Source organism: Saimiri boliviensis, chromosome 5 (genome assembly GCF_048565385.1).
Source record: "Saimiri boliviensis isolate mSaiBol1 chromosome 5, mSaiBol1.pri, whole genome shotgun sequence".
NCBI lineage: Eukaryota > Metazoa > Chordata > Mammalia > Primates > Cebidae > Saimiri > Saimiri boliviensis.
This window is the reverse complement of record NC_133453.1, coordinates 129632889-129655658: the sequence shown is the minus strand read 5'-3', so window position 1 is coordinate 129655658 and position 22770 is coordinate 129632889. Positions and strand designations below refer to the sequence as shown.

At 44.0% G+C, this 22770-nt stretch overlaps 1 protein-coding gene across 3 annotated transcripts in view; it reads left to right on the top strand.

Moving 5' to 3' along the window:
- Nucleotides 1-22770, top strand: part of ZNF592 (zinc finger protein 592) — a 57751-nt gene that overhangs the window by 4143 nt on the left and 30838 nt on the right. Inside the window, exons 2-3 of one of the 3 annotated variants that reach the window (XM_074399963.1) lie at nucleotides 12141-12249; nucleotides 12769-12899. The exons of 1 other annotated variant lie outside the window; for it this stretch is intronic. The gene's annotated coding sequence lies outside the window, so the exon portion shown is untranslated. The remainder of the gene's footprint in view (nucleotides 1-12140; nucleotides 12250-12768; nucleotides 12900-22770) is intronic. One more of the 3 variants, XM_039479996.2, reaches the window with a different exon arrangement.

Below are 22770 nucleotides of genomic sequence, written 5' to 3'. Positions count from 1 at the left end.
AGTTGGGGCTGTGAAAGGCAGTTGGAGGAGTTTGGATTTTATTCCGTAAGCCATGGGGTGCTACCAAAGAGTGTTAGGTACATCAGACACATCCCATGATAGATGTTGCATTTAGAGAGTGGAGATAGATGTTATCATGGGGCAGCTTTATTTGGGGGACAGCATTGCTTCAGGATCCAGTTCTCTGCTTCATAGACCAGAAATTTCGTTTTATAGGGTACTGAGAGCTGATTAGGTCCAGGGAGACTGACTCACTAACCAAACTTGGAAGAGACTCATGAATAAACTTAGGACATTAACTGACCATGAGAAATGAAACTGCAGAGTGACAGATGTTTCTGTCCTCTGGCCATTGCTCCCCGCTTTCTGGCCAGGGCTGGGACATACTAGCAAACACTTGCTCCTCAATTCCTGTTTGTTTTTCTCAGGCTCCATGAAAATGAACCCTTTCTGTTAACATAATCTTTCCTCAAGCACTATTCAGTGTAGTCAACAATGATTATTAATTGATAGAATGAATGATTTTGTATTATTTATGTGGGATCCTGTATTTGTGAAACTAAAGGAAGGGGAGGAATACAGAAATAACGTATCAGAAAATATCGTTCCATAGAATTAGGTTAATGGAGAAGGTATGCAGATGCTAAGCAGTGTGGGTGAATTTGTGGCTAGCAGTGGTTGTGGGCAGATACATTGGAAGTTGTTCTGGGAACAGAGGTCTGTGAACTCTTGGAGGGGTAGGGGGCTTTTGGCTGCATGTGAAGGAGATACTGGTTTAGGATCTTTATTTTCCCTGCATGTTAGAGACAGAAAAGAAAATAATTCCCACTCTCAACTCAGCCAGATCATGGTGAGCTTTTATTTTTATTTTGTTTTTTTTTTAAATTTTATTATTTTATTTTTGAGATGGAGTTTCCCTCTGTCACCCAGGCTGGAGTGCAGTGGTGCCATCTTGGCTCACTGCAGTCTCTACCTCCTGGGTTCAAGCGGTTCTCCTGCCTCAGCCTCCCGAGTAGCTGGGACGACAGGCGTACGCCACCACACACTGCTAATTTTTGTATTTTTAGTAGAGATGGGGTTACACCATGTTGGCCAGGCTGGTCTTGAATTCCTAATCTCAAGTGAAATGCCCACCTTGGCCTCCTAAAGTGCTGGAATTACAGGTGTGAGCCACCATGCCTGGCCTTATCCCTGTCTTTATATATAAGTTTGTTTAAACTTAACTTTTCTTACAAAAATAGGAACATCCTGAATAGGAGAGAGTTCTGAATGTTGATGTCCCTGAGGTAGAGCAATTGCATATACCCAAAATCTGTGTTTTCATTTGTGCCCTCCCTTTGCTTGCTCTAAGGGTGTAGGATATGATATCCATTAGCTAATTACTTTTGGGAAATGTTTTCAGAGGATCAGAGTGCTACTTCAGCCAACCATTTGCTTTTGTTTAGCAGCAGGGAAGTGTGTGTGTGTGTTGAAATGACACATTTGATCCTTTTTATGGCTCAAAGAAAAGTTAACGAATACCTTTTGAGTTTGGTGCCATGACAGTCATTTCTCAAAGCTGTCAGCACTTATGGGCTGTCCTCTGGTCACTGCGTTAAGTTCTTTACCTTTTTCAATTTCAGATTCTCAAAGTGTATCAGTAGATAATAATAGGCTGGCATGGTGGCTCATGCTTGTAATCCCAGCAGCACTTTGGGAGGCTGAGGTGGGCAGATCACTTGAGGTCAGGTGTTCGAGACCAACCTGGCCAATATGGTGAAATCCCACCTCTGCTAAAAATACAAAAATTAGCCGGGAGTGGTGGTGCATGCCTGTAGTCCCTGCTACTCGGGAGGCTGAGGCAGGAGAATCACTTGAGCCCGGGAGGCTGAGGTTGTAGTGAGCCAAGACTGTAGATTGTGCCACTGCACTCTAAACTGGGTGACAGAGCTAGATTCCGTTTCAAAAAAATAAAAAAAAAGGTGATGATGGTGGGGCCTGGCATGATGGTTTACACCTGTAATCCCAGCACTTTGGGAGGCTAAGGTAGGAGAATTAATTGAGCCCAGGAGTTTGAGAACAGCCTGGGCAACATTGAAATACCCCATCTCTTAAGAAAAAAAAAAAAGAGGGGGGCTACAAGACTAACTTTTTATTTTTGAGTGGTCTAGTATTATTGCAATACCCTGGGAGTGGTGTTTTTTTTTTTTTTTTTTTCTTTTTGAGATTGAGTCTCCCTCTGTCACCCAGGTTGGAATGCAGTGGCACAATCTCAGCTCACTGCAACCTCCGCCTTCCAGGTTCAAGTGATCTCAGCCTTCCAAGTTGCTGGGACTACAGGCACCTATCACCATGCCTGGCTAATTTTTTTTTTTTTTTTTTTTTTTGGCATTTTTAATAGAGATGGGATTTCACCATGTTGGCCAGGCTGGTCTCGAACTCCTAACCTCAAGTGATCCTCCTGCCTTGGCCTCCCAAAGTGCTGGGATTACAGGCATGAACCACTGCAGTCCTCCTGCCTTAGCCTCTTGAGTAGCTGGGACTGTAGATATGCACCTGTGTGCACAGCCTGAAACTTTTTTGAGTAGTCCAGAGGTGGTGTTAAGGGTCCTCCACAAAAATAAATTCACCGGCTCATCCAGAAAACACAAGACCTATATCCCATGTCTAACTCAGAATAGACTTGCTTCTCAGTAAGGACAGAGTTTCCGGTAAGATCTTACCTCTCGGTGGAGGGATTGGGGTGGTTTTTACTTTATATTTTCTTCCTATCATTTGAAATACAGACATATATATCATCTTTACAAAAACAAACAAGCATCCTATAAGCTTAATTTCATTTTGGAGACAAACATTGAATGTCCTAAAGCAAAACCTTAAAAACTGCCTAGAACTATGTCCCTAGAGAGATGTACAATGTTGGAGTTGGCCTCCTCTGTCACTCCCAGGGTAAGATGCTTTTGTTAGATATGCATTCAAACAGGTGGATTAGGCTAGCACCTCTGATTGGGATAGTCCCTGAATTCAGAGAGGCAGGGCTGTACCCACCTGGGAGGAGCTGATGAATAGACTGTGGCTTGGCCTCTAGTTTCATTCGTTGGCTGCCTTCTTTATGGGTGTTTCTAAAGAAATCACTCCTTTTCTGGTGTGGCTCTGGGCTGCCTCCTATGGACCACTGGGCTCAGTCTCTCAGACATCAGCATGGGGAATTCTAGAGGCCTTGCTTGATGTTACAACCTGGGGATCAAAGGACTGTGAAGAGCGAGAGTTCTCATATGTAAGCCTCCCATGCATTCCTGGGATTTCCCCGCTTTAGGGGTTTAGCTCATATTAGGGGCAAGGTGAAGGGCTGCTCCTTCCTCATAACTAGTCTTTGGATGTGGTAACATTTTACCCACATTGCTCCTGGCAAGCTAGAGCCAGCGGAAGCCAGCAGAGTGGACTCTGGCTCCACTGTTATTCTCCTGGTTTGATGTAGTTTACAGCAGTCTACTCTTTTCTGTCGGTTTAGTTCTTGGTATTCCTTTACAAGCCAAAAGGCAGAGTGAGACCATACAGAGAGGTTTGGAAGATAGGTGTCCATTGTAACCAAGCCATCTCAGGGACATTGTAGGGCTTGAAGACACATTTGAGGCAGAGCTTTGGCATTTTCAGAAAAGGGTGCCCAGGTTGAGCATTGAGCAGTTCAGATTTTTCTGGGCATGACCCAGCCAAACCTCTGGTCTGTGTGGCTGGGCTGCTATCTGCCTTTGCACTCCTCAGTCTTGAACTTAACTGGCTGAGGTATAAAAACTATTTCACCATCTAATACTCTATTAAGGCTATAAATCTTTAGGCTCTTAAAAAGATTAGATTTTTTTTTTTTTTTTGAGATGGGAGTCTTGCTACGTTGTCCTAACTGGATTCGAAATCCTAGGCTCAAACAATCCTCCCTTAAAATTGTTTTTTGTTTTTTGTTTTTTACCAGGCACAGTGACTCACTCTTGTAATCCCAGCACTTTGGGAGACCGAGGCAGGTGGATCACTTGAGGTCAGGAGTTCAAGACCAGCCTGGCCAATGTGGTAAAACCCCATCTCTACTAAAAATACAAAAAAGTAGCTGGGCATGGTGGTGTGAGTCTGTAATCCCAGCTACTGGGGAGGCTGAAGTGGAACAATCACTTGAACCTGGGAGGTGGAGGTTGCAGTGAGCCAAGGCCGCATTAGTGCACTTTGGTGTGGGTGACTGAGTGAGTCTCTGTCTCAATTAAAACAATTTTTTTAAATTTTTTTATTTTTGTAGAGATAATGGGGTCTTGCTATATTGACTAAGCTGGTCTCAAACTCCTGGCTTCAAATAATCCTTTCACCTTAGCTTCTCAAAGTGCTGGGATTATAGGCATGAGCTACAGCACCTGGCCCTTACCCTCTTGAGTAGCTGGGACTACAGGTGTGCCACTGTCTCTGGCCATTATTCTTTTTTTCTTAAGAGTTTGGGTCTGGCACTGTCACCCAGGCTGGAGTTGGAATGCAGTAGTGTAATCATAGTTCACTGTAGTCTTGACCTCCTGGGCTCAAACAATCCTTGCACCTCGGCCTCCAGAGTAGGAATTACAGGCATGGGCCACAATGCCTGGCTAATTAGTTTTATTTATTTATATCTTTTGTAGAGACAGAGTCTCGCTGTGTTGACCAGGCTGGTCTCAAACTTTTGACTTGAAGCTATCCTTCCACCTTGGCCTCCCAAAGTGTGGGATTACAGGTGTGAACCACTGTGGCAAGCTGCCATTTATCCTTTGTTAAAAACAATTTTTTTGAGACAGTCTCACTCTGTTGTGTAGATTGTAGTGCAGTGGCGTGATCACGACTCAATGCAGCTTTGACCAACCAGGCTTAGGTGATCCTCCCACCTCAGCCACCCAAATAGTTGGGACTACAGCCATGCGCCACTATACCAGCTAATATTTTGTATTTTTTGTAGAGATGGGGTTTTGCCGTGTTACCCCGGCTGGTGTTGAATTCCTGAGCTAAGTGATCTGCCCCCCTTGGCATCTAAAAATGCTGGGCTTATAGGTGAGAGCCATGGCACCTGGCTTATCATATTCTTAATTAGCATGTTTGCTTGTATGTAAAGTCTGGTGGAGGTCAGGTGAGGTGGCTCACACCTGTAATCCTAGCACTTTGTGGGGCTGAGGCAGGTAGATTCCTTGACCTCAGGAGTTTGAGACCAGCCTAGGTAACATAGCAAAACCCCATATCTACTGAAAATACAAAAAAAAAAAGAAAAAAATAGCTGGGCATAGTGGCGCAGAGCTATATTCAATCCCAGCTACTTGGGAGGCTGAGGTGGGAGAATCACCCAAGGCTGGGAAGTGTAGGCTGCAGTGAGCTGTGATTGTGCCTCTGCACTCCAGTCTAGGTGACAGAGTGAGACTTTGTCTCTAACTAAATAAGTGAAATTTTGTGGAGCCTTTTTGCAATAGCATTCTACTCTTTTTTGCCAATTCAGTTACAGTGGACACCTACCTTAAGGCCTCTTCCTATGGTCTCCCTGTGCCCTTTGCCTTGCTAAGGAAACACCCTCAAGATTTTAAATACAAGTAAACATTCTAATTAAGATCAGTATTCCACAGTTGCTTATAAAAGGTCTACCCTGGACCCAGTCCAGATCTGGGTAGAGCATAAAAGAATCATGTGAAATGAACTTTGCCCTCCAGAATTTCCCTCACTGAAAACAATTAGAGAACAATTTGCTTTCAGACCAGAAGTGTCTTAAGGGGGCTATTCTTTCTGAGGGTGGTGGTTACTGGCACACAGGTCACCCTCTGAGATGGCTGGGATTACCTCTAGGGAATATTCTTTAATACCCAAAATGGATTGAATGGCCATTTGGGAGGAGAGAGGTGGTGACAATGATGTATTCTCATCTTTCATTATTTTACTTGTCTCCCCTCTATGCTGCTTCCTAAGTGCCATACCTTATAGGAGAAGCTGGCCTCCTGTCCACAAAATATGAACCCCAGTGCCTGTCATTCCAGCTCCATTCCTCTGGGTCTAAGGATTTTGCATTTCCATCTTTTAAATTATTTACATTCCTTGGGAGAGGTCATACTCTTAGTACATCATCACCAAACAGCAGCTTTAATTACTAGGAATTAATTAAGGCAACTGAGAGAAAGACTGGGACCCAGGCAGGCACTTGGGGGCAAGAGTGTCCGTAGAGACACGTGCCTGCATGGGAGAAGTGAGGGCAGCAAAAGAAACATTAATGCGTATCGGTTCCTGCAGTGAGTATTGTTGTACCACCTCATTGCTGACACTGGGCCCGCCTTGGTGGTCCTGCTGGCTGGGGCATAGGGTACAGTGTGGTCTAGCCCTGCCTGTACAGGGGTTTTGAGGCAGAGTTGGAATTTGAGCCAAGTCCTTAAGGATTGGAGAGATTTTTTACCCCTCATTTGAAAAATAATATGTGCTCAGTTTAGAACATTTCGGAACATTCAAAAATAAATTCTTGTAGTTCTTCCTAATGATGGACAGCTGAGATGGATAGGCATAGGGAAGTGATCCTTTTAAAATGTCAATCTGGGCCGGGCACAGTGGCTCACGCCTGTAATCCCAGCATTTTGGGAGGCCGAGGCGGGTGGATCACGAGGTCAAGAGATCGAGACCATCCTGGTCAACATGGTGAAACCCCCATCTCTACTAAAAATACGAAAAATCAGCTGGTCATGGTGGCACGTGCCTGTAATCCCAGCTCTCCAGGAGGCTGAGGCAGGAGAATTGCCTGAACCCAGGAAGAGGAGGCAGAGGTTGCGGTGAGCCGAGATCACGCCATTGCACTCCAGCCTGGGTAACAGGAGCGAAACTCTGTCTCAAAAAAAAAAAAAAAAAAAAAAAGAGTCAATCCGATAGAATTTGAGGGTAAGTGGTAAGAAAAGAACCATCAGCAACAAATAAAATGTTGGTCAGAGCACATCATTCTTCTCCAAATCCTCCTGTAGTCTTTTATCCTAGAGTCAAGGTCAGAGATCTAGCAATGGCCTGCCATCGTCTGCCTCTCAGCCCCATCTCCTACTCCTTCTGCTTCAGGGCCTTTCTCTTCCTCCTTGCTCTTCCCTCTGCCTAAAACCTCTTCTCCTCCATATTCTCATGGCTTGCCCTCTCACTTAACTTCATAACTGAGAATATATTCATTCTTCTGATTTCATATGACAAGCCCTGGTTGAGAAAGATAGTTAAGTATGACTTTTACGAATCTGCGTCTGTATGTCTGTCTCCTTCCAGTAGATTATCAGCTCTACATGGGCAGGAATTTAATCTGTTCTGTTTACTGTGGTATCCATAGTGACTAGAACAAGGTCTGGAACATAGTAATGGTGAATGAATGAATAAAAGTGCATGCTTGCATATCTAAGGTATGTGTGTGGTGTGAAGATGGGGTAGCAAAGGGCAGTGTAGCTAGCAGCTGGAGTGGGAGAGAGGGAGTGTGGTTGGGTGGAGGAGAGGAGGATGCTCTCAGCAGGAATGGAGGTGAGCCCCATCTCTTACTAGTGCTGTTCAGCAGGGAGGCAGTGAGTTGGTGCTGCAAGACAAGTGAGGGGCAGCTGCTGAAATACGAAAACAGTAGCCCTAGTCTTAGGCCTACGTTATGGAGGTTTTTGAAAGCCTGGCCCAAGGGTTGGACCAATGTAGTAGGCTGCAGGAAGAGTGGTGGTTGTTGTTGTTGTTGTTTTTTGAGATGGAGTTTCCCTCTCTTTGCCCAAGCAGGAGTGCAATGGCGTGATCTTGGCTCACTGCAACCTCCGCCTCCCAGGTTCAAGCAAATTCTGTTGCCCCAGCCTCCTAAGTAGCTGGGATTACAGGCATGTGCCACCTTTTTTGTATTTTTAGTAGAGATGGGGTTTTGCCATGTCGGCCAGGCTGTTCTCAAACTTCTGACCTCGGCCTCCCAAATTGCTGGAGTTACAGGCATGAGCCACCATGCCTAGCGCAGGAAGAGTTTTTGAGGAGGGTAAGTGACCTGATAAAAATGGTGTTTGGGCTGGGCGTGGTTGCTCACACTTGTAATCCCAGCATTTGGGAGGCCAAGACGGGTGGATCACCTGAGGCCAGGAGTTTGAGACCAGCCTGTCCAACATGGTGATACCCCCTCTCTACTAAAAATACAAAAATTAGCTGAGCATGGTGGCAGGTGCCTGTAATCCCAGCTACTTGGGAGGCTGAGGCAGAAGAATTGCTTGAACCTGGGAGGCAGAGGTTGCAGTGAGCCAGGATCATGCCACTGCACTCCAGCCTAGGCAACAGAATGAGACTCCATCTCAAAAAAAAAAAAAAAAAAAAAAAAAAAAAAAAAAAAGTGTTTGGGAAAGATTAGTCTTAGAGAAACATGCAGGATGACCAAGTAGGGAGAGACCAGAGGGGGCAAGGAAAGAGCAAGGATGGGATTGGCAGACATGGAATGGAATAGGTGACATCAGTGAGACTAATGGTGGCATGCTCCCCAGCTGCTGTGTGGTTGCCTTGACAGGGGCTTCCAGTGCTCCCAATGTGGTAAAGTTTAAAGTGCTCTCAGTGGTTTCCAATGAGTTTAGGAAGCAGTTGGGGTATAAGTAGGAGAAAGGAAAAGGAAAGGTCCTCCTTAGGTCGCTGAAGGTGTTCATCAGGTTGAGGGATCTGGGGGTAAGCAGGCGTTCATATCCCAGACTGCACCTTCACCTTGCAAAGTGTAATCCTAGGAGAGGAGCCTGTTTTTTCTGGTCTGCTGAAAACTCTTCCTGAGTGTAGCTGTCAGTGCACGCAGACTTTCTTCTGAATCTGCACATAGGCTAAGATGGTATCTGAAAGCCATTTGATCCATCACCTTTCAACTTCTTTTTTTTTTTTTTTTTGAGACGGAGTTTCGCTCTTGTTACCCAGGCTGGAGTGCAATGGTGCGATCTCGGCTCACCGCAACCTCCGCCTCCTGGGTTCAGGCAATTCTCCTGCCTCAGCCTCCTGAGTAGCTGGGATTACAGGCAAGCGCCACCATGCCCAGCTAATTTTTTGTATTTTTAGTAGAGACGGGGTTTCACCATGTTGACCAGGATGGTCTCGATCTCTCGACCTCGTGATCCACCCGCCTCAGCCTCCCAAAGTGCTGGGATTACAGGCTTGAGCCACTGCGCCCGGCTTTCAACTTCATTTTCTATTTCCGTATGTTCATTTCTCAGAACAAATTGTCTTTGATGAACAAACCCATTGGAATGGATTGTCGAGAAATACTTATTTCTGGATGGTTTCTGTTTTATTAGGCTTCTATCCTGTTTTTAATAAGGGTTTTGCCAAGATGAGCTCAGTAGAGAAGTGTGTTTTCTATAATCAACCAAATGGCTGCTGCTTTATGATCTTTTGGTGTGTGTCATATTTTGAGATTTATGTTCCTGATGTGTTCATTTAGAATATACATCTGATGATCTGCTATGTGCCAGGCACTATTCTAGGCACTGGGACTATAGCAAGGAAGAAAATAAACACAAATCTTACTCTTATGGAGCTCATATTCTGGTATGTAGGCGTTTATAGATAACAGGTAAGATATAACTGATAATGAAAAGTATTACAGAAAAAAAATAAAGCAGGGATGTTGGATGAGGGGTTTGGTGGGGGGCAGATTTTCTATTTTCAATTGAGAAGTCAGAGAAATCTCATTGATTAAATGGCCTTTGAGCAGAGGTCCGAAGAAAGCGAGAGTGAGTCGTGCAGATATCTGAGGAAAGAGCAGACTGGAGAGAAGGACACGTGCAAAAGCCCTTCAGGCTGGAGAGGGTTTAAGGAACCCATGGGGGAAGGTGTGGGTTTTGGGGATCCTATGGTGGCTTCATTTATAGAATTTCTGGTTTAATTGGTCTGAGCTGGGTTCAGGTATTAGGATTGCTCCAGGGCTAAGAAGCACTGGTCTGAGGGTTAAATAAGCCTTATCCCCTGTATTAGGTGGAGAGATTTGAATGGGTAACTGTGAGTAGGAGACTTTAGCTACTCTGATGGGAAGGGCAACCAAGGGCCCTGTGACCTTTCCAGGAATAAAAGGAATCTTCCACAGTAATAAAAACTCTTCAGTTTATGTACCTTTTCTCATTTGATTACCTTACCTCTCTGGGCCTCAGTTTACTTGCTTGTAGAGTAAGTGGTTTAAATTTAATCGTTTCCTGAATCTCTTTGGCTCTCATAGCCCGGAATCTTTCTAGTGTTGGAAGAAGCTCTAATCTAGAACAGTGTTTTAGAACAATATTGTCTAATCTTGGTCTTACAACACTCTATGTAAGGTGTGTCATCATTATGGCCAGGGCTATAGTGAATGTCTCAATACCAAATTGGAGGAAAATTTGTGCCCTATCCAGTAGCACCTTGGGAAGATGAGTGTGTTGGGAAATTTGAAATGTGAAAGCTGGCCTGCTGGTTCGGAGTTCAAAGTACAAGGGCAGCTTGGTTCTTGGAGGCAGGCAGGAGCCTGAGTGCCATTCTTTCTTTCTTTATTTTTATTGTGCTTTAGGTTTTGGGGTCCATGTGCAGATCATGCAGGATTGTTGCGTAGGTATATACATGGCAATGTGGTTTGCTGCCTCCATCCCACCATCACCGATATCTGGCATTTCTCCCCATGTTATCCCTCCCCCTAAGTGCCATTCTTATTCACTCACTGGTGAGTTCCTTGTGAAGTAGGAAGAGTATGATAGACACTGTAAAATTCCTATACATCCAAGCATGAGTGTGTGATTAGGGAGAAGCAGCCAGCCTGGAAGTGAAGCCTGAAGCTCAGGTTTGTTAGCCCCTCTCTTCAGCCAAACTGCATGATTGCGCATATGAGAGAGACTGTCTGGATAACCCACGGAAGCTGGTGGCCAGAGGAACCAAGGTTAATCTGAAGTAAATAACCAGGTACACTCATTGGAGCACCTCCCAATTTATTAACTATTGGATGGCAGACCTAAGACACCCGGTGGTCCCTGATCTCTAACTTTTGTCCTCATTTGGACAGCACAGTGTCTGCTTGTTAGTTTAAGTTTTGAAATGTGAAAGTCCAAATAAGAAAAGGAAAAACTTCAGAAAAGTTTTCTCTAGTTTCTTTCCATAGAATTGGGATAATTGATTTCTTTCCCTTCCCTTCTACATTTTTATGTTAATATTGTCTGTATTACTCTTTAGAATCCAAGCTAAATGTTGGTCTGTCAAAATCGGACAAAAATGAAGTCAAGTGAGGGAATGTAGGATTAGAGTGACAATGGGCAGAACAAGAAATTCAGGGGATGGGTCCTTTTATTAGGTCATTTGTGGGTAGATGTAGTGGGCTGTTAACCGGTGTTTCTCAACACTAGTCCATGAAATCTGAATTTTAGGGGTATAGTGACCAAGTATTAGTAGCTTCCAAAGTTCCCAAGGTGATTCTCATGTTCGGCTACAGTTAAGGACCACCTAGTTTTTTTTAAAAAAGGGTTCTGTCAGCTTTCCCCATTTCGTGTCTCATTCTCGTCACCTGCTCGGTGCTGACCTCTTCCTACACTGCCATCTGCTCCTGCCATGATTTCTGCAGCTCACCTGCCCCACTGGCCCCTGCTTGGCCCTTTGCTTCTTCAGCTTCAGCAGGCACTGGAGGAGGAGTTGTTTGGAGGGGTAAACTAAGCCCAGCTTTACTTCCCTTGTTTTTCTGGCTTCTCTCCATGCTTCTGGCTGGCAATCTCTGGGGCACTCTGAAAACTTAGGAGGGAAAGCTTGCTGGCCACTGAGGTTGGTGGCATAATACTCAGCAAACATGTATTTGCCATGTGAAAGGCAGTGTTGTAAGAACTTTATAAATATTAACTCATTTGATCCCTGTAATAGCCCATTTTACATGTGGAAAACAGACAGAGGTGAAGGATGTTGCCCTAGGTCACACAGCTAGTAAGGAGTAGAACTAGGATTTGAACCCAATAGAGTCTGTGCTCTGAACCACCAGCCTATAATAGCGGGAGGGCAGCAGACGTGGAGCTGGGAAAAGTTTTGTCTTTGACTGCATTTGCGGCCTGCTTGAATTTATGTTTGGGAATTTTTCTCAGGGTCTTACTTACACTTGGATTATTATTATTAGTTTTTTAAACTATCTTTCCTTCCTCTAACATTTACCTTCAGACCCACTTAAAAAAACATTTGTTTTTCTTCTTTCCTAGGTGGTGTTTGGACTCTAGACCATGTGCCTAGGTAGAAGTTTTTCCTTTCTCCGCAGCTCTGCTCCCCTAGCAACGCTCGCCACACCCTTGTTTTGAGATCCTCTCTAAGGTATGATGTCTAGGTTGACCTGAGCTGGCCTTGAAAAGCCAAGAATTTGGACATGAGATTTTTTTGTTCCCTGGATTTTGTGGTTTTTTTTTTGTTTTGTTTTGTTTTTGATGATAAAATACATATAACAGGAGTTATCATTTTTAAGTGTAGCTCAGCGGTATTAAATGCATTTACAATTGTGCAAGCATCACCACTGTCCATCTCCAGAATCTGACGTCATCTCATACTGAAACTTTGACCTATTAAACAGTAATGCCCTCTCTTGCTCCCGCTAACCCCTGGCAACCACACTTCTACTTCTTGTCTCTATGCATTTGCCTCCTCTAGGGACCTCATGTAAGTGGAATCATGCGATATTTGTCCTTTATATCTGGCTTATTTCACCTAGGATAATGTCACAAGTTTCCTTCGTGTGCATGTTGTAGCGTGTGTCAGAATTACCTTCCTTTTTACAGCTGAGTGATATTCCATCGCATGTATATACCACATTTTGTTTATCCTTTCATCTGTTGATAGATACTTGGGTTGCTTCCACCTTTGGGTGTTATGAATAATGCTGCTGTGAACATGGGTGTGCAAGTACCTTGTGTCCCCTGCTTTTGATTCTTCTGCGTAAATACCCGGAAGTGGAATTGCTGGATCATATGGTAATTTTGTTTAATTTTTTAAGGAACTGCCAACTGCTTTCTGTAGCAGCTTCACCATTTTGCATTCCCACCAGTGTTGCACAAGGAATCTGATTTCTCCACATCCTCACTGGCACTTGTTATTATTATTTTATTTTATTTTTGGGATGGAGTCTTGCTCTGTTGCCAGGCTGGAGTGCAGTGGTGTGATCTTGGTTCACTGCAACTTCTGCCTCCCAGGTTCAAGTGATTCTCCTGCCTCAGCCTCCCAAAATGCTGAGATTTACCGGTGTGAGCCACTGTGCCTGGCCTTGTTTTGTTTTTAAATAATAGCCTTCCTGATGAGTGTGTGATCTTGGTGTATCTTAGTTGGACCCATAGAATCTACTAGCCAAAGGGTGGGTCTCTGTTGTGCTGAAATGTACAAATATAGAAAAAAATAATACGATAAACCTCTGTACTCACTCAGATTCAATAGTTATCAAGTTATCAATTCATGGTCAATTTTTTTTTGTTTTTTTATTTTATTTCTTTTTTTGAGACAATGTCTCACTCTTGTCACCCAATCTGGAGTGCAGCGGCGCGATCAAGGCTCACTGCAGCCTTTACCTCCTGGGCCCAAGCAATCCTCCCACATCGGCCTCCCAAGTAGGTGGAACTACAGGCACATACCACCATGCCTGGCTATGTGGTTCATCTTGTTTCATTTATGTATTTCCTCCTTGCTCTCTTTTTCTTGCCCTGTGTTATTTTGAGGCCAATTCCAAAATGTCACATTATTTTATCTGTAGACATTTCACTATGTGGAGGCTCTTAATAGTCCATTTGTCTGATCATTGAAAGGTACATAGGGACATGTTACTCCCTATCATTCCCTTGGATCACCAGGGATGTACAGTAGGCACATACAGAATGCCTGGATACTGGATCTGTTGCTGTGCTGGGTTGTTGGTGAAAGGCTGCTTTGGCTGGGGCCCTACTTTCGTGCTGAAAGCTGGCTTCCTTCATGTCTGAACAGTCATGGTGAAAGAGAACCCCCAGATCTGTGTTGAGAGGGAAAGGAGAGAAGAGGGAGGAAGAGAGGCATGAGGGAGAGAGCAGGAGCTGGGGAGGCAGAGAGACATGAGAGAGAGAGTGGGAGCTGGAGAGGCAGTGGTGGAGGGTGGAGGGGAGAAAGAGAGAAGGGGTGGGGGAATAGAATATATATAGAGAAAGTGTAGTGTACCATGGAAGAAGGAATAGGGAGAGAGAGGATGAGAAAGAGAAGAGGGGGTATGGCTGTGTGTGTGTAAGAAAAGGGGACTGAGAACAGAGCACCTGGGAGGGAAATGTTATCAGCCCTTTGACTCACCAGCTCCTAAACTCAGGCAACCATGGAGATGCCTCTCAGAGTAATAGCATGCTCCTTGTGCCCCTCCAGACTGTCAGTTTAGGAAGCTTTGGAACTGTAGGTTGTCTGTGGTAGATGAGACTGGTGGCACCCTCAAAGCCACCAAACACAGAGGTACCAGAAGTGGAGAAAGAGTGATCTTGTGGAATGGCCACTTTGTTTCTGTTTTCTAGGGTCCTTTGCCTCGGGAGTTGAGGCTTGGTTTGCAGCAGGTCTGAGGCTGCTGGCTTCTTGCTTAAATTCAGGGATCCCCACTACCAAGAGATGATGCATTTGCAGAGTTCACTGGGAGGAACACACCAGTATGGTGTGTGAACAAGAGAAGTCCTGTCCCCCTTCTTCTCAAATCTCTAGGTCCTGTTTCCTTCTAACAAAGTATGGCGCAGGGTTATTGCTGAGATCTCTTTGCAAATAAGGAAAGGTAAAAGGGGTACAGTTTACAAAATATCAGTTTTTGTCAAAATCCTCAGCTCTGTGTAAACTGCGTTTGCTGTCTATGCCTGGTTTCTTCTTGTCCCAGTCAGTTTTATAGTCTTGTATAATCCCAGCTACCTCTAGTTCTTTTTCTACCTTTTAAAAAATGTAGCAGCTTTATTGAGATGTAATTCACATGCCATACAATTTACCCATTTAAAATATACAGTACATTGGCATTTAAGTTTGTTCACAGAGTTGTATTTTCTTTTTATTTTTTTTATTTTTTTATTTTTTATTTTTTTTTCTTTTTGAAGACAGGGTTTTGCTGTGTCACTCATCCTGGAGTGCAGTGGTGCAATCCTAACTCACTGCAGCCTCAACCTCCCAGTCTCAAGCAATCCTCCCACCTCAGCCTCTTGAGTAGCTGGGACTACAGGCATGTGCCACCATGCCCAGCTAATTTTAATTTTAATTTAATTTAATTTTTTGTAGTGATATGGGGGTGTGGCCATGTTGCCCAGCTGGTATTGAACTCCTAGTCTCAAATGATCCACCTGCCTCGGCCTCATACCTGGGATTATAGGTGCAAGCTACAGTGCCTGGCCAGTATCATTTCTTTCTCTCTCTCTCTCTCTTTTTTTTTTTTTTTTTTTTTTTTTTTGAGACAGTCTTGCTGTGTCACCCAGGCTGGAGGCTGGAATGCAATGATGTGATCCCAGCTCACTACAACCTCCGCTTCCTGGGTTCAAGCAATTATCCTACCTTAGCCTCCTGAGTAGCTGGGATTACAGGCATGCACCACCACACCTGGCTAATTTTTGTATTTTTAGTAGAGACAGGGTTTCATCATATTGACCAGGCTGGTCTCGAACTCCTGACCTTAAGTGATCCACCTGCTTTAGCCTCCCAAAGTGTTGGGATTACAGGCGTGAGCCACCCTGCCCAGTCTTTTGTGTCTTCTTTTCTTAAGACTCAGGCCCTTCCTGTGCCTACCTCTTCCCTATGGTTATCAGAGCTAGCCTTTTCTTTCCTCTGGTGTCACACTGATCCCATCCTCAAAACAAACAACCTTATCATGGGACGTAGGGCAGTAGGCACTCCCCACTGATAAAATATTTCATTTAATCAGCCATTACAGGGACCCAGGATTTATAGACAGGGTACTTCAGGTAGACCCCTTCCCACTGATGAGGTCCCATCACCACTGAAGGTCTAAAATTTTAAAAAGTAAAACAAAAAGTTGCATATTTGCAAAATGTTTGATTCATAATAAACCCACTTGGGAATCTGTGGCTATCTTGAATAATCTTAGTTCTGGACAAATGAGCCTGTCAAGTTGTTCTTCCTTTGTGTGTGTGTGTGTGTGTGTGTGTGTGTGTGTGTGTTTTGTTTTATTTTGTTTTTTTGTTTTTGAGACAGTCTTCCTCTTGCTCTGGCTAGAGTGCAGTGGCACAATCTCTGCCCACTGCAACCTCCGCTTCCTGGTTCAAGTGATTCTCCTGCCTCAGCCTCCTGAGTAGCTGGAATTACAGGTGCCCACCACCTGCCTGGCTAATTTTCTTTTTTTTTTTTTGTTTTTTTGAGATGAAGTCTCGCTCTGTCGCCAGGCTGGAGTGCAGTGGTGTGATCTCGGCTCACTGCAACCTCTGCCTCCCAGGATCAAGCAATTCTCCTGCCTCAGCCTTCACATAGCAGGGATTACAGGCATGTATCACCATGCCCAGCTAATTTTTGTATTTTTAGTAGAGGTAAGTTTTCACCATGTTGGCCAGGATGGTGATGATCTCCTGAACTCATGATCTGCCTGCCTTGGTCTCCCAAAGTGCTGGGATTACAGGCTTGAGCCACTGCACCCAGCCCTAATTTTCATATTTTTAGTCGAGACGGGGTTTCACCATGTTGATCAGGCTGGCCTCGAACTCCTGACCTCAGGTGATCAGCCCATTTTGGCTTCCCAAAGTGCCGGGATTATAGGCATGAGCCACTGTGCCTGGCCTGTTACTCCTTTCTAATGGTGGATTACCTTCCCGTAAACACACTGGAATTTATAAAAAGACAATGAGGTGATGAACAATTATATAACATATACTGGGTGGTGATAAGTGCTGGGAAGAAAATAAAGCAGTGTAAAAGGATAAAGATTGATGGTGGAAGCAAGGAGATCAGTTAGCAGGCTTTTGTGGGAATGCAGGAGAGAGGTGATGGTAGAGGTGGTGAGAAATGGCTGGACTTGAATATATCTTAAAGGTTGAGTTGACAGGATTTGCTTGTGGATTGGATGAAGAGTGAAAAGAAAGAGAGGTTTAGGCCTAAGCAGGTGGAAGAATGGCTTTGTCATTTGCTGAAATGGGGAAGACTGTAGGAGGAAATTGAGCTAGGTTTCAGAAATAGTAGCTCTCAGGTGCCTATTAGATGTCCAAGTAGAGACCCAAATCTAGAAATAACAAATATTTAGTGAGTGCCTATTGAGGGGCTTATAAAATTGTGAGAAAGAGAACATTTTACTGAAATGTTCAGTAAACTACAATAAAGGTAGAAAATTTTGATGTGAGGAAGAATAAATAAAGCAAAAGGGAGCACAAGGGAGGGTGAGGTGACTTCTGTAGGAATTCTGTGCCTTTGATGAGTCTCAGTGGTGCCCACAGATGTTTCCAATGGAAAGTGGAAGGTGCTTCCACACCCTACTCTTGAGCACATGTGTGTAGGTGCTAAAGAGTAGGGTCTGGGCCTTCAGCTTTGTGCCCTCAGTGCCAGTCATAAGTCTTAGCATTTGGTGACTGTTCCCCTCTCTGAACCTCTGTTCTCCATGTATAAAAAATGAAGAGTTTGGACTAGATGTGTGCACTACAATCAACAGCTTTTTTAAAACAAACAAACAAACAAACAAAAAACCAAAAGCAGGGATCCATCCCAGACCCATTGCATCAGAATTTTCATGGTGGAGCCTGGGTATCTATTTTTTTAAAAATATATATTTTCTCTCTTTTTTTTTCCTGCTGTTATGAATGCATTAATGCCATTAGGGTGTCTGTATTTTTAAGTCATTCTCATGTTACTCATTTGCAGTCTTATCTAGCAGCAGCCTGCAGAAAGGCATTTGGAAGCCCCTGGACCAGATAATTTCTTTTCTTTTTTTTTTTCTTTTTTTTTTTTTTTTTTCCTGAGACAGAGTCTCACTCTGTCACCAGGGGACAGGCTGGAGTGCAGTGGTGTGACCTCGGCTCACTGCAACTTCTGCCTCCCGGGTTCAAGCAATTCTCCTGCCTCAGCTTCCTGAGTAGCTGGGACTACAGGCGTGTGCCACCAGCTAATTTTTTTTTGTATTTTTAGTAGAGACGGGGTTTCACCGTGTTGGCCAGGATGGTCTGGATCTCTTGACCTCGTGATCCACCTGCCTCTGCCTCCCAAAGTGCTGGGATTACAGGTGTGAGCCACCATGCCTGGCCTGGACCAGATAATTTCTAAGGGCTCCTTTAGCTTTAACATCTTATGAGTCTTGTTAGAATGCTTGGAATATAATTCTGTCCTTGGAATCTGTGGTTGTCAAGGAAAAGGCATGGCAGGGGGAGAGGAAAAGCTGCCTCTGAGTGAAGGGTACCTTGCACAGGGCAAGCAGGGGCAGGTACATCAGCCAGGGGGTTGGAGAGTCATCCAGGAATGGTTCTGGGAGCAGTAGGAGTAGTGATAACTCACCTCCTACAGGGAGCCAGGTGTGTTAGGTCATGGAAATAGAGGGGAAAGACATGACCTCAACTCAGGAGAGGCTCACATACTAATGGGAAAGACTGATGAGAAAACACATGATTCCAGCCTCTGTGAGAAGTGCCGCCATAGAAGAAGAGAGACCTGGGTATCAGGAGCAAAGTGGAGCAGGAGGAGGGCAGAGGACTGGAGTTGCAGTGCTTAGAGAAGGCATCAGAAGGAGGGGCCTGGAACAGAAGCTCAGGGATGAGGAGCTCTCAGACAGGTTCGTGTTTGGGGCCAGGGTGGGTTGGGCATCAGGTATTCTCGCACAGAGGCCCGAGAAAGTGTAAGAGAACCACCACTGGGGTCAGAATGAAAGTTACCGTGGGAAGTGGCCGGAGGTGGGCAGAGACCACATTGGGATACATCCTCCATGTGAGGCTGAAGGGTTTGAGCTCTAGCCCAAACAACATGGAGATTTTGAACAAGGACATCTTGGTGATCAGACGTATGTTTCACGGCAGATTTTATGACATGGGCATTATCAGGGCTACACTAAGTGGAGGAAAAACAAGTAAAAAACTTAGTTTTTTTTTTGGCCTGAGTCCACTGGGGCAGCCGTTTCTTATGTACTGCTGAGAATCTCTTTGGGCCATTTTTTGCTATTGACTTGAATAGCAGGTACCTCATGAAATGAAACATTGGTCATTGACTGACTCAGAACATCTGAGACCTGGAGTCATGTAGACCTATAAGCAGGCCTCAGATGTGTATTCAAGAGGCCAGTGATATGTATATGCATGGGAGTCTGCTTGTCTACCTTAGCAGTTAATTTTTATTTGGAAATCTATAAGTTCTAGATTAATTTGCCCAGCCATTGCAGCCTGGCCTGTTCAAGGACTCAGGAGATCCTTAAAGTTAGTTTAATTTTACATACTAAACCAATGCCTACCTAAAGTCTTCACACAAGTAATTATTGATAGCATAGGAGTGAAAGCCAATTCTTTGTGGTCACGATTCCTTATTCTTTTAGCTCTACCATTCCCAATCTGGGGCTTTGTTCTGGGTCCAGGAACATGAAGCTCTTTTTTCTACTTCCTCTGATCCTACTGAGGTTTCACTGAGTTCCCTTCTCTACCCGTCTCTCTGATTCATGTTCCTGCCCAAGTTCAGGCAGGAGCTCCTCACCTCTTGGGAGCAGCAGCTTACTCTTGAGCTTGTTTGCTCATTCTGACTTTCCCCTTGTCTGCTTCCATTCCTGGTACAACGTAGGGAGACCCTGTCTCTACAAAAATAAAAAATCTGGCTGGGCATGGTGGTGCATGCCTGCAGTCCCAACTACTCAGGAGCCTGAGGCGAGAGGATCGCTTGAGCCCAGGAGGTGGAGGCTGAAGTGGGCTATGATCACACCATCGCACTCCAGCCTGGGTGACAGAGTGAGACCCTGTCTCAGAGCAAACAAACAAATAAATAAAAACTCTTCATAATTATCAGCAATAATGCAACACAGATAACATCAGTGTTTAAGCCGTAGTCAGTAATGTGGGAGAGCAGGGTTGAGAGTTCACCCACAGGTTGTAAAACATCCATCCATCCTTCCTTCCAGTCCTGATACAAAGAACAATGGCAAATTCCAGAAAACTTTGTTTTTTTGTCTCACAGTTCAATGTTCTTTGAATCATGCTGCCTTTCACTCTCATTTTATAAATCTGTAACATTTTATTTGCTTCCTTGTCTTATTAAACAGAATATATTGACTAGAGATCAGATTTTCCTTAATGCTTTTAGGAGTGCCTCTGCCACCTCGATGTCCTGTTACTGAACTTTTGTTAATCACTGTTTCTGAACTTAGCATTGCTGAGGTAACAGATTACAAAGTTTAATGTTATTTGAAATCTGAAGGCTTTGATGCAGAGGGGAAAAAAGCTTATGGGTTCAGTGTTAAGTCCTTGTTCTTAGTTCCTCAGAGCCTTTTTTAGTTTTAGATTTGAATATGTGAATGTTACTACATTTATATATATGTTTTCCTGGTGATAATTCAGGATATTTTCTGACTACAGATAAAATAATCTTTTGTCTGCATCTTTTATTTCTTTTTTTAACAAGTCACCACCCACCAGGGGTTTAATTCTCCTAATCAGAAGGTCAGTTCAGAGAAGGGGCCCTGTCTTGTCCCCATCCAGGGGTAAAGATCTACAGAGCACCCTGGGAATGTCCAAGCCCAATACATCTTTTATTTCAAACTTCAAAATACTGCCCTCTTCTCTCTAGTATTATGAGGTTTGATGAACAAACTGATAACATAGTTATACTTTCCCCTTCCCCCTAAATTTTCATCTCACCAGAAAAAAAATAGAGCTCTAGTTTTAGGCTCTCATTAGAAAGCCCTTTCATTTACTTTATAACTTTAATCTCATTTCTCAGGACCTCTTCCAACTCTGGTTATGTTTTTCTTGGGGTCTAGGGAACCAAAACCGCACAGCATATGTAGCTGTGGACGCAGGGTGGTTTTGAATAAGGACAGGATCACAAGTTCTAATTTGCTTGGAGTGTTCTTTCTGATAATGCCCAGCATTCTCTGGGCCTTTTGTGATGAAACATGCAATGTGGCATCTTAAGGGAACAGTCTAAGCTGATTGAACAGTGTAGCTTAGAATCCATTATTCTAAAAGTATAATTGGTATTGCTTTTCCCTAAATGTTCTTTCACATTTGCCTTCACTGATGGTCACTTGCTATAATTTTGCCTAGTTATACAGCCTCATGAGAACTTGTCTTTTAATTTTGCATTTTGATTAGGAACAGCTTTATGACCATTTGCAAACTTGAAGGCTTGACTTTATTGGTTCTACAAATATTTATTGAATACCTAATGGAGAATGCAGTGACAGATGAGATAGATAAGCCTCTTCCTTCATGAAGCTTACAGCCTAACATTATTCTGCTAGATTATTGGGTCCCAAAGCATTTATGAGTTATATATAATTATGAAGACTTCTGTTTTGAAATAAATTTTTCATGAGTCCTTATTCATTAGTGGTGTGTCTAATGGCTGGTTCTTGAGAACACATATTTGGATGTGAGGCTGAGTTCCCTTATGGGTTAGAAACCACCATTCTAGGTAGTTTATGAAAGCATAAAGCTCTAGTCCAAAACTAGTCAATGGGCTAATAACTTCACTGTTTATATTTCCCCATAAATGAGAATTACACGAAGACATACATACAGATACACACAGGCAACAAACATTCACCCAAGTTTTATGGAAGTTATTTTAATTCTGTTTTTGTTTTTGTTGTTATTTTGTTTGTTGTTGTTTTTTTTATGGGATTTTAGCATTTAGTCTGTAGAAATTCTGTCTACTAGTCTGCTAGTTCTGCCATAATTATACATATTCATACTGTATTTTGTTTTTTGAGACAGAGTCCTCACTCTGTTGCTCGGGCTAGAGTGCTGTGGTACAATCTCAGCTCACTATAACCTCCGCCTCCCAGGTTCAAGCAATTCTCCTGCCACAGCCTCTCAGGTAGCTGAGATAATAGGCATGTGCCACTATGCCTGGATAATTTTTGTATTTTTAGTAGAGGCAGGGTTTTGCCATGTTGGTCAGGCTGGTCTTGAACTCCTGACCTCAGGTGATCCACCTGCCTTAGCCTGCCAAAGTGTTGGGATTATAGGCATGAGCACTGCGCCCGGCCACTGTGTTTTTGTTTGTTTTTCTCCCAAGAGAGGGTCTTGCTCTGTCACCCAGGCTGGAGTGCAATGGCGCAATCTTGGCTCACTGCAACCTCTGCCTCCCAGGTTCAAGCGATTCTCCTGCCTCAGCCTGTCGAGTAGCTGAGACTACAGGAGCACCCGACCTCACCCGGCTAATTTATATATTTTTGGTAGAGATGAGTTTCACCGTGTTGGCCAGGTTGCTCTTGAATTCCTGACCTCAAGCCTGCGTTGACCTCCCAAAGTGCTGGGATTACAGTCAAGAGCCACTGCACCCAGCCAGTCATGCTGTTTTTGTTTTTTCTGTTTGTTTGTTTTTTTTTTGGTTTGTTTGTTTGTTTGTTTGTTTGAGACAGAGTCTCACTCTGTCACCCAGGCTGAAGTGCAGTGATGTGGTCTCAGCTCACTGCAACCTCCACCTCCCAGATTCAAGAGTTTCTTCTGTATCAGCCTCCTGAGTAGCTGGGATTACAGGTGTGCACCACCACACCCGGCTAATTTTTGTATTTTTAGTAAAGATGATGTTTCGCTATGTTGACCAGGCTGGTCTCGAACTCCGGACTTCAAGAGATCTGCCCACCTTGGCCTCTCAAAGAGCTGGGATTACGGGTGTGAGCCACTGCGTCTGGCTGATCATATATATATATATTTTATACTCAATAATTCTAATAGGGTGATTAGGCAT